Raw genomic sequence first — 6,928 nt, forward strand, 5'->3', positions numbered from 1 at the left:
CATCAAACACCTATCATGCATAAGGAGCTTGCTGAGTCCCCCACCTCCAGCGAAGAATCCTCCACTCTCACTGCCACCATTACCACTTTACTTTCTATAGCATCAGTAATCTCATGATAGTTTATTAAGCAGTAAGCAGCAGCTCCTGAGTGATCAGAATAGGGAGATAAGAAACCCCCGTTGCCCTTCAACAGGCAGTATATATAGTAGCAGAGACTGGACTCTAGAGCTGTGCTAACCCCAGAGCCAGAATATAAGGTGTGCGGTTCTTTTGGATAAGACTGAAGTTGGTCATCTCCAGATGGTCAAATATTTGTGTTCATGATGATCCTCCCTTTTTTCAGCAAGGTTCTAAGAGTCTCCCTGATCTGGGTGACCCCAGGTCTTATAAGGAGCATCACATAGTCATCACAGGCCAGATGCTTCCTTGATAAGGAAACTGCTCTAGCAAGCATCTAGCAATTCCTAGAAATGCCCCACCCTGCTAAGGATCTTAGTCCAGCAGTGACCTTCAATTGTACTTGGAGATCCCCATAGGATGATTAAGTACTCTATTTTCCTTCTTGTGGTAGGACCATTTAAGTATCCCTGACTCCCTGATCCCAGAGAATAAAATACATTCACTCTCGAAATTCCTTCCTCTGTCTAGGGTTTATAATGCCCTTGATTTCACACTTTCTGACTTTAAGACCTTCTGAGATTTGTCATTCATCCCTCCCCCCCCCCCCCCCCCCCCGCCGCTAGCCACATCTCTCCAGGTCTGCCCTCTGGCCTGCTGGACATGGGCCTTGCTGGGCCTGGGCCTCATCAGGCTTATGTCTTGGCTGCAAGCTGACCAGGCATGGGCTTCTTCCTGCACCTCTGCCATGCTTAGCACACCAGACAAGATCCAGAGACCCCACTTAATGGAGAATGACAACAAGGCTTCTGAATTCAGGCCCAACAACAGATATTGTGTGTGTGTGTGTGTGTGTGTGTGTGTGTCAATTACTTAAGCTTTCTGTGGCTCTATGAAAAGAGAGAGCATGTATGTCTGATATCACTGCCATAACTTTTCAATGAACTAATGTACGAAAAGTTCTCAGATGAGTGTCTTGCACTTATTAAGCACACACAAAATGAGTAACGTATAAAACACACAGTAAAGGTTCTTCTAGGAAGAGATTTCTATCTAACAGTGAGGATGCAGGAAACAATACGAGAAAGCAGAGTAGAGCCTACAGAACATACTGTCAACAGCAAGTGTCATTGTGGTTAGAAGCCTGGTGTTTATGCAGCAGAATGGGGAAGGAGAGGCGAGCCCGGATCCCAGATCGCTAGACTGAAGAGAGGTGGCTGTGCCTGTAGGCACCAAAGGATCACAGTGTTTGAACACTAGAACTCCCCCCCAACACACACACACACTGTGTCTGTGACAACAGAGTTATACAATAAACAACCACTGTGTTCATAGCTCATGATAGACATCATGAGCCAACACTAGCTCATGAAGGCTAAACTCTGGAAAAGAAAGATGTCAAATAACCACATAAGTTATAGAGGAGAAAATCCATGAAGTTTCGAGAACTTATAGGTGTAGTAGGAAGCCCTTAGTTGTGAGTGTTTTTTTCCTCCTGTCCTTTAGCTCCTGGAATAATGACTCATGAGACCCCAGATAATTGCTTAGAAACACCCAGGCCATATTTCTAGGCTCTTCTCTAACTAGCTCATAACTTAAAATAACCCATTTTACTAATCTACATTTTGCTATGTGGCTGGTTACCTGAGCTCACGAACCATGTGTCTGCCTGTTTCCTGCCTCATCCATAGGCCATAGTGCTTTTAAATTGGCAGGTGTTGCATCCATACAATACACACAAGGTTCCTTCTTTATGCCAACACATAAGGAAGACGTGACACCTGGCTGGGTATAGAGATAAGCAGGACGGATCAATGCAGGTAAGAATTGACCCTAGAACATGGACAAGCACAGGCTCTGGGTCAAAAGGGAGAACAGCTCTTTAGACCTTCTGTGAAAAGGTTAATGGAAGTCCAGGGTATGGGGGTAGGAGAGTGACAGGAGCCTGCAGCTGAGGTAAGGAAGTATTGGGCAGGCTAAATCAGCCAGCACCTGGGCTCCATGGACCAAAGAATGGGCTCTATTGAGCTTTTTATCCCCACTAAAATATGCAGAGTGAGATCTACTGCCTAAAGAAATCAAAGACTCTCTCTTGAGAGGAGAGGGAGGGATCTGGGAGGGGAGGGAGAATAGGAGAGAGAGAGAGAGAGAGAGAGAGAGAGAGAGAGAAAGAGTTGGGTAACAGTGCATGAGTACCAGATCATACAGAGCAGACTAGAGATCTGAGTCTTTCATTAAAAACAAATATGGGTGGGAAAAGAGGGTGTTGCTGAGTGGGGATCACAGAAGCAGAAATGAGGAAGAGGGTTTTGGTCTCACAAACAGGTCCACAGTAATACCCTGTGGGGCCAGCCAGCAAGAGTGGGGTCATGATGTGTCTAAACCCCAAAAACCTCATCCTGAGATTAGCAGGTGTAGGACCATTCCCTCTGTGCCTCAGGACCTGCATGCCATGACTCACAATAACTCTGTGCCCTTGCTCTTGGCCACTTGAGGAGGTTATGTAGCCTGGCAGCCAGGTTAAACTTCCTCTCTCCTTTAAGGTCATGTCCAACAAGAACCAGGAATTCCTTTTCATGCAAATAAGGTATTTCCAGCACCCTGACCCTGGGCAATGATGTACACTCACCCCAAAAGCCTCTACCTACTCCCTAAAGGTTTAAAAAGCCTTTGTTGCCACCAATTAAACAGCTGTCCCACTGAAGCTATTTTCCCAAGAAGTCTGTTTCTCGAACACTCACTGCCAAGATCCTGCACTCACCTGCACTCAAATAAGCTTCCCTACCTCTAGTCCAGCTTAGTGTGCAACAAGCCCCAGTACCCTTAAAGGGGGGACAGACATGGGTGGCAACACCCCTCTTAAGTGTGAGCTGGACTTAACAGCTTGCTTCTAGCAAGCAGAAAAGAGCAAAGTGATGTCACATGACTCTCAAGATTAGGTTACAAAAGCACTGTGGCTTCCATCTTGAGCACAAGTTCCTCCCTGCCACCCTCCGACCCACCCCTCCCCTCTCTCCGGTAAGCTATGATGTGAGCAGTTCCATGGGAAGGACCACATGGCAGGAGATAAAGGCCAAGGGACTGAGACAACAGGTGTGGATGATCTCGGGGGCGGCGGAGATGGGCCTGACCACACTTCTAGGTGGCTACAACCCCAGAAAGCTGCTTCTCTCCAGCCTCAAGAGAGCCCAGCTACACCACACCTGGAATTCCTAACCTTCAGAAACCATATGAGAGAATAAATATGTTGTTCAAAATGCTAGGCTTTTGCATAATTTACAATATGGCAATCAACACAGAAGGAGACATAGAAAGTCAATACCACACAGCCAGAACTTCTAAAACATCCTAATCCCATCATCTACTGAGGTCTGGGCCTTACTCACCTCCACTCCATTCATATAAGGAATAGGCACATAGGAGGGAGAAATTTAAAGAAAAAAAAAATCTTTCATTTTTAATTCAATGGATTCAAAGCTCTGGTAGAATTTCAGGTAGTGTCCCAGAAGGATATGGAGATGAATAGGAGTATTGGCGTGGTGAGGAGAATCTTTGCAGGAGAGAGCATTATCACAAAGAGCAAACATCAAAAACAAAACAAAACAAAAAAGGTAAAAAGCAAACAAAGGTCATATACATTATAGCCACCTTCCCCCAAAAAGAGAAAGAATAACTTAGAAAAAAAGGGGGGGTAAAGACCACAAAGAAAACATTGTATTAGCCTGCTTTTGTTGTTGCTATAATAAAATGCCAGAGACAAGATAACATTATAAAGAAAATGAGGTTTCTTTAGTTCATAGTTTTAAGAGACCAAAAGTCCAAATAGCAGATCAAAAAACTTCAGGGCAAAATAACAAGCTCTTTGACTATGGTAGACCCCATAAAGCACTGACCATGTGGGCTGTGGTGACCCCACAAAATATGGTCCAACATGCAAAGCTGCCAGCCATTTGTGTGTCTTTTACTTTGTGCACAAGCTACAGAGGAAGAGGTGTTCATGACCATAACCAGACCACCTGTTCTTTTGACAATGGGGATGCTTAAGCTGTAGAGTCTGCTGACCTCGTTTTCTGCCACGGGGTAAGGGCTCCTCAGGAGGGCTGGGGAAGCAGACCTTTGCCAGAGCTACACACCAGGCCTCCTTAGAACCGAGTTCAGAATGGAACAGTAACTTCTCCAGCAGCTTCCCATTCCAGGTGCTTCCCTGGTACCCTTTCCTTTCTTCCTTCTTGTTCGTCTCTTGCTAACAGATGGCCTCGTAAGCCTCCTTTTCCAGCCAGCCTCTAGTCTACCGAAGTCACCACCTGCCCCACGGTTTCTGTGCTGTTGCCTCTATCCTTCTCTACCTCAAGCCCAGACTCCTCAAGAAGAGAGCTTTCATTGGTCCAGCAATCACTTTCCAAGGCCCCTCCAGGCTTCCTGTAGGAGACGGAGTGCATGAAAGCAGCCTGCCTCTGGGTCAGCTGTTGGTTCTTAGTCTAACCAGACGTGACTAAGGGTTACACGCTGTGTGTGCTCAGAGGCTGAGCAACTAAGCCCAGAGAATTTCCTGTGGCCCCATTTTGCCCCACGGGAGCAGGCATGCCCAGAAACTACTTTGAGTTTTAGTGACTTTTCTAGTACAATTTCCCCAGAGAGCAACCGAGAGAAATGGTTCAACGCATCCTCTTCTGTGTATGGATCCTTCCAGAAGGGTTTTTTATTTTTATATTAGGTCAGTTTAACAGCGATCACACCTCGGAGAAGCACTTGCTGTCTGCAGAGGATTAAAAACCCAAGTTAAACAGAAAACGCAGGCATGCAAAGGCACTTATTATTGGAAAAATCTGGAAGTTGTTTTTCTGAATGCTGCCTGGCCTCAGCCGGCCAGTTCAAGCTCTTTATTCTCCATTCACTCACACCACCTACTTACTGGGTCTTTTTCTGGCTTCATGGGTTTATAAAGATGGCTGAGACAAGAGCCCTCCCCTCAAGGAGCTGACCCCCAAGAGAGGAAGCAGCTCAGTGTCTTCTCTTCCTCTGGACCAGCCTGACCTTTGCCCCTCCTTCCCTTTCATCCATTTTTTGAGGGAAACACACTGTTTTCTGGCACTCCTTGCCTGTGTTTCTTTCCTGTGTTCACAGAACTTCTCATCCATCATCTCTGGCGATACCAACATGTGAAAGTGAATGTGGCTTGAGGTTGGTAGAGGTTAGAGGAAGGTGGAGGGACTCAGGATGGTCATCAAGGCGTAATCAATTTGAAATGCCATAAGCTTTTATTTATAGATAACTTTTCGTACTAGAAGGGTAAGTAAAGACATTTTTATATAAAAAAGAAAAAAATGGTAAACTATGAACAAAGGGGGCTGGTAAAATTTTCCATGATCTAACTGATGAGACTATTTTGCTTACACACACACACACGCACGCACACGGATGTGCGCACACCCCCAAACCAAAACCGGCTCAAAGGAAGCATTGTAGTGCAGACACCGTCATCTGAAAGAGACTGGAATCTTTTGTCCTTCAGATTTGCCTGATTTGTATAGATTATTGTTTCTGAAATGCAAGTGGCCATACTCCTACTTCGCCCTGGAAAAGCGACTGATATCTAGAGTTAGGCAGCCTTTTGGAGGCTGCGATTTCAGAGGTAAGCAACGGAAAATTGAATGGTGAGAGGACAACAGACCACTCGCCTGAGACGTGAGAGCTTCCTGTAACGAGGGATGTGTACGTGTGAACTTGCCAGTCAGATCGCTTGAATAACTCGATAACATGACTGTCCCTCCGCCCAGCCTCTGCCCACACCAAGTTCCCATTTCACACCCGGCTACTTGCTGTGCCGCCTTACAAAGAAAGGAGGAAGCAGTGTGCCAGCCCAGGCAGCAGCCTGGGTCCAGCACCACATTCCTCACCGGTTGAAAGCTTCCTTCGTTACACGGACACATGCTCTGTGGGTCAGGGTGCACCGTCTAAATCCTGGGCTGCATTGTTTCCCTGTGCCCCGGACCTTTCAAATTCTTTATTATTTAAGAGGCCTAACCTAGCTGGGGTAGAGCTAGCAGACAATACAGTGCTAGCAAGGATCAGCCTCATTCTTCTCTGAAATTGCACCTGCTCCCTCATCTGAACTAAAAAGGAAGGAAAACATGATATTAAGTGGCCGGCCTTTTGTCTGATGCCAGGAAAGCAGCAAACGCTCCTGTGTCTGCCCTGTTGTTATTCATGTCGAAGGGTCTCCAAGTGTGTGGCACTTGGAGGAATTAGTTCCCTGCTCCCTAAAAAGCAAATAGCTCCAAAGTGGAGCGGCAACAGCTGGGCAGTGGGGCCCTGGAACCCCCAGCAGCACACCAGGGCAGACAGATTTTACTGTGTTTGGAGAAGCTGACAGGATTCCGAAAGCAACCGCAGTCTGAAGCCTCATCTTTCCTCTCGAACAGGAGCAGAAGCAGGCAGAGTGCTGCTTTGGGAAGGAGCTCTGGCTAGGCACACGGAAAGCGTGTGTATGGACATGGCTAGTGTCACGACAACTCCAAACACGGTGGGACCCTTCCAAGGCATTGTTCTAAATGCCTATTCAGAACAGAAGGGCTTGCCAGCCACAAAACCCAGGTACCATTTGCTCTCTGAAAGACAAGTGACTGAATGCAGGGATGACCCTGCTTTCTCTTGAGACTCAGGAAACCTTCTCTCACCAGCACTTTAATCTTAGCTATAGTAGTGTCACACGTAAGAAAACAAAAGCATTCATACCAAACCCCAGAGGCTGGGATTATTATTCTCAAAGCAGTAATGAAAGCTATGAATGTTTTCTATCACTTACAGTCT

Source organism: Meriones unguiculatus, chromosome 7 (genome assembly GCF_030254825.1).
Source record: "Meriones unguiculatus strain TT.TT164.6M chromosome 7, Bangor_MerUng_6.1, whole genome shotgun sequence".
Classification (NCBI taxonomy): Eukaryota; Metazoa; Chordata; class Mammalia; order Rodentia; family Muridae; genus Meriones; species Meriones unguiculatus.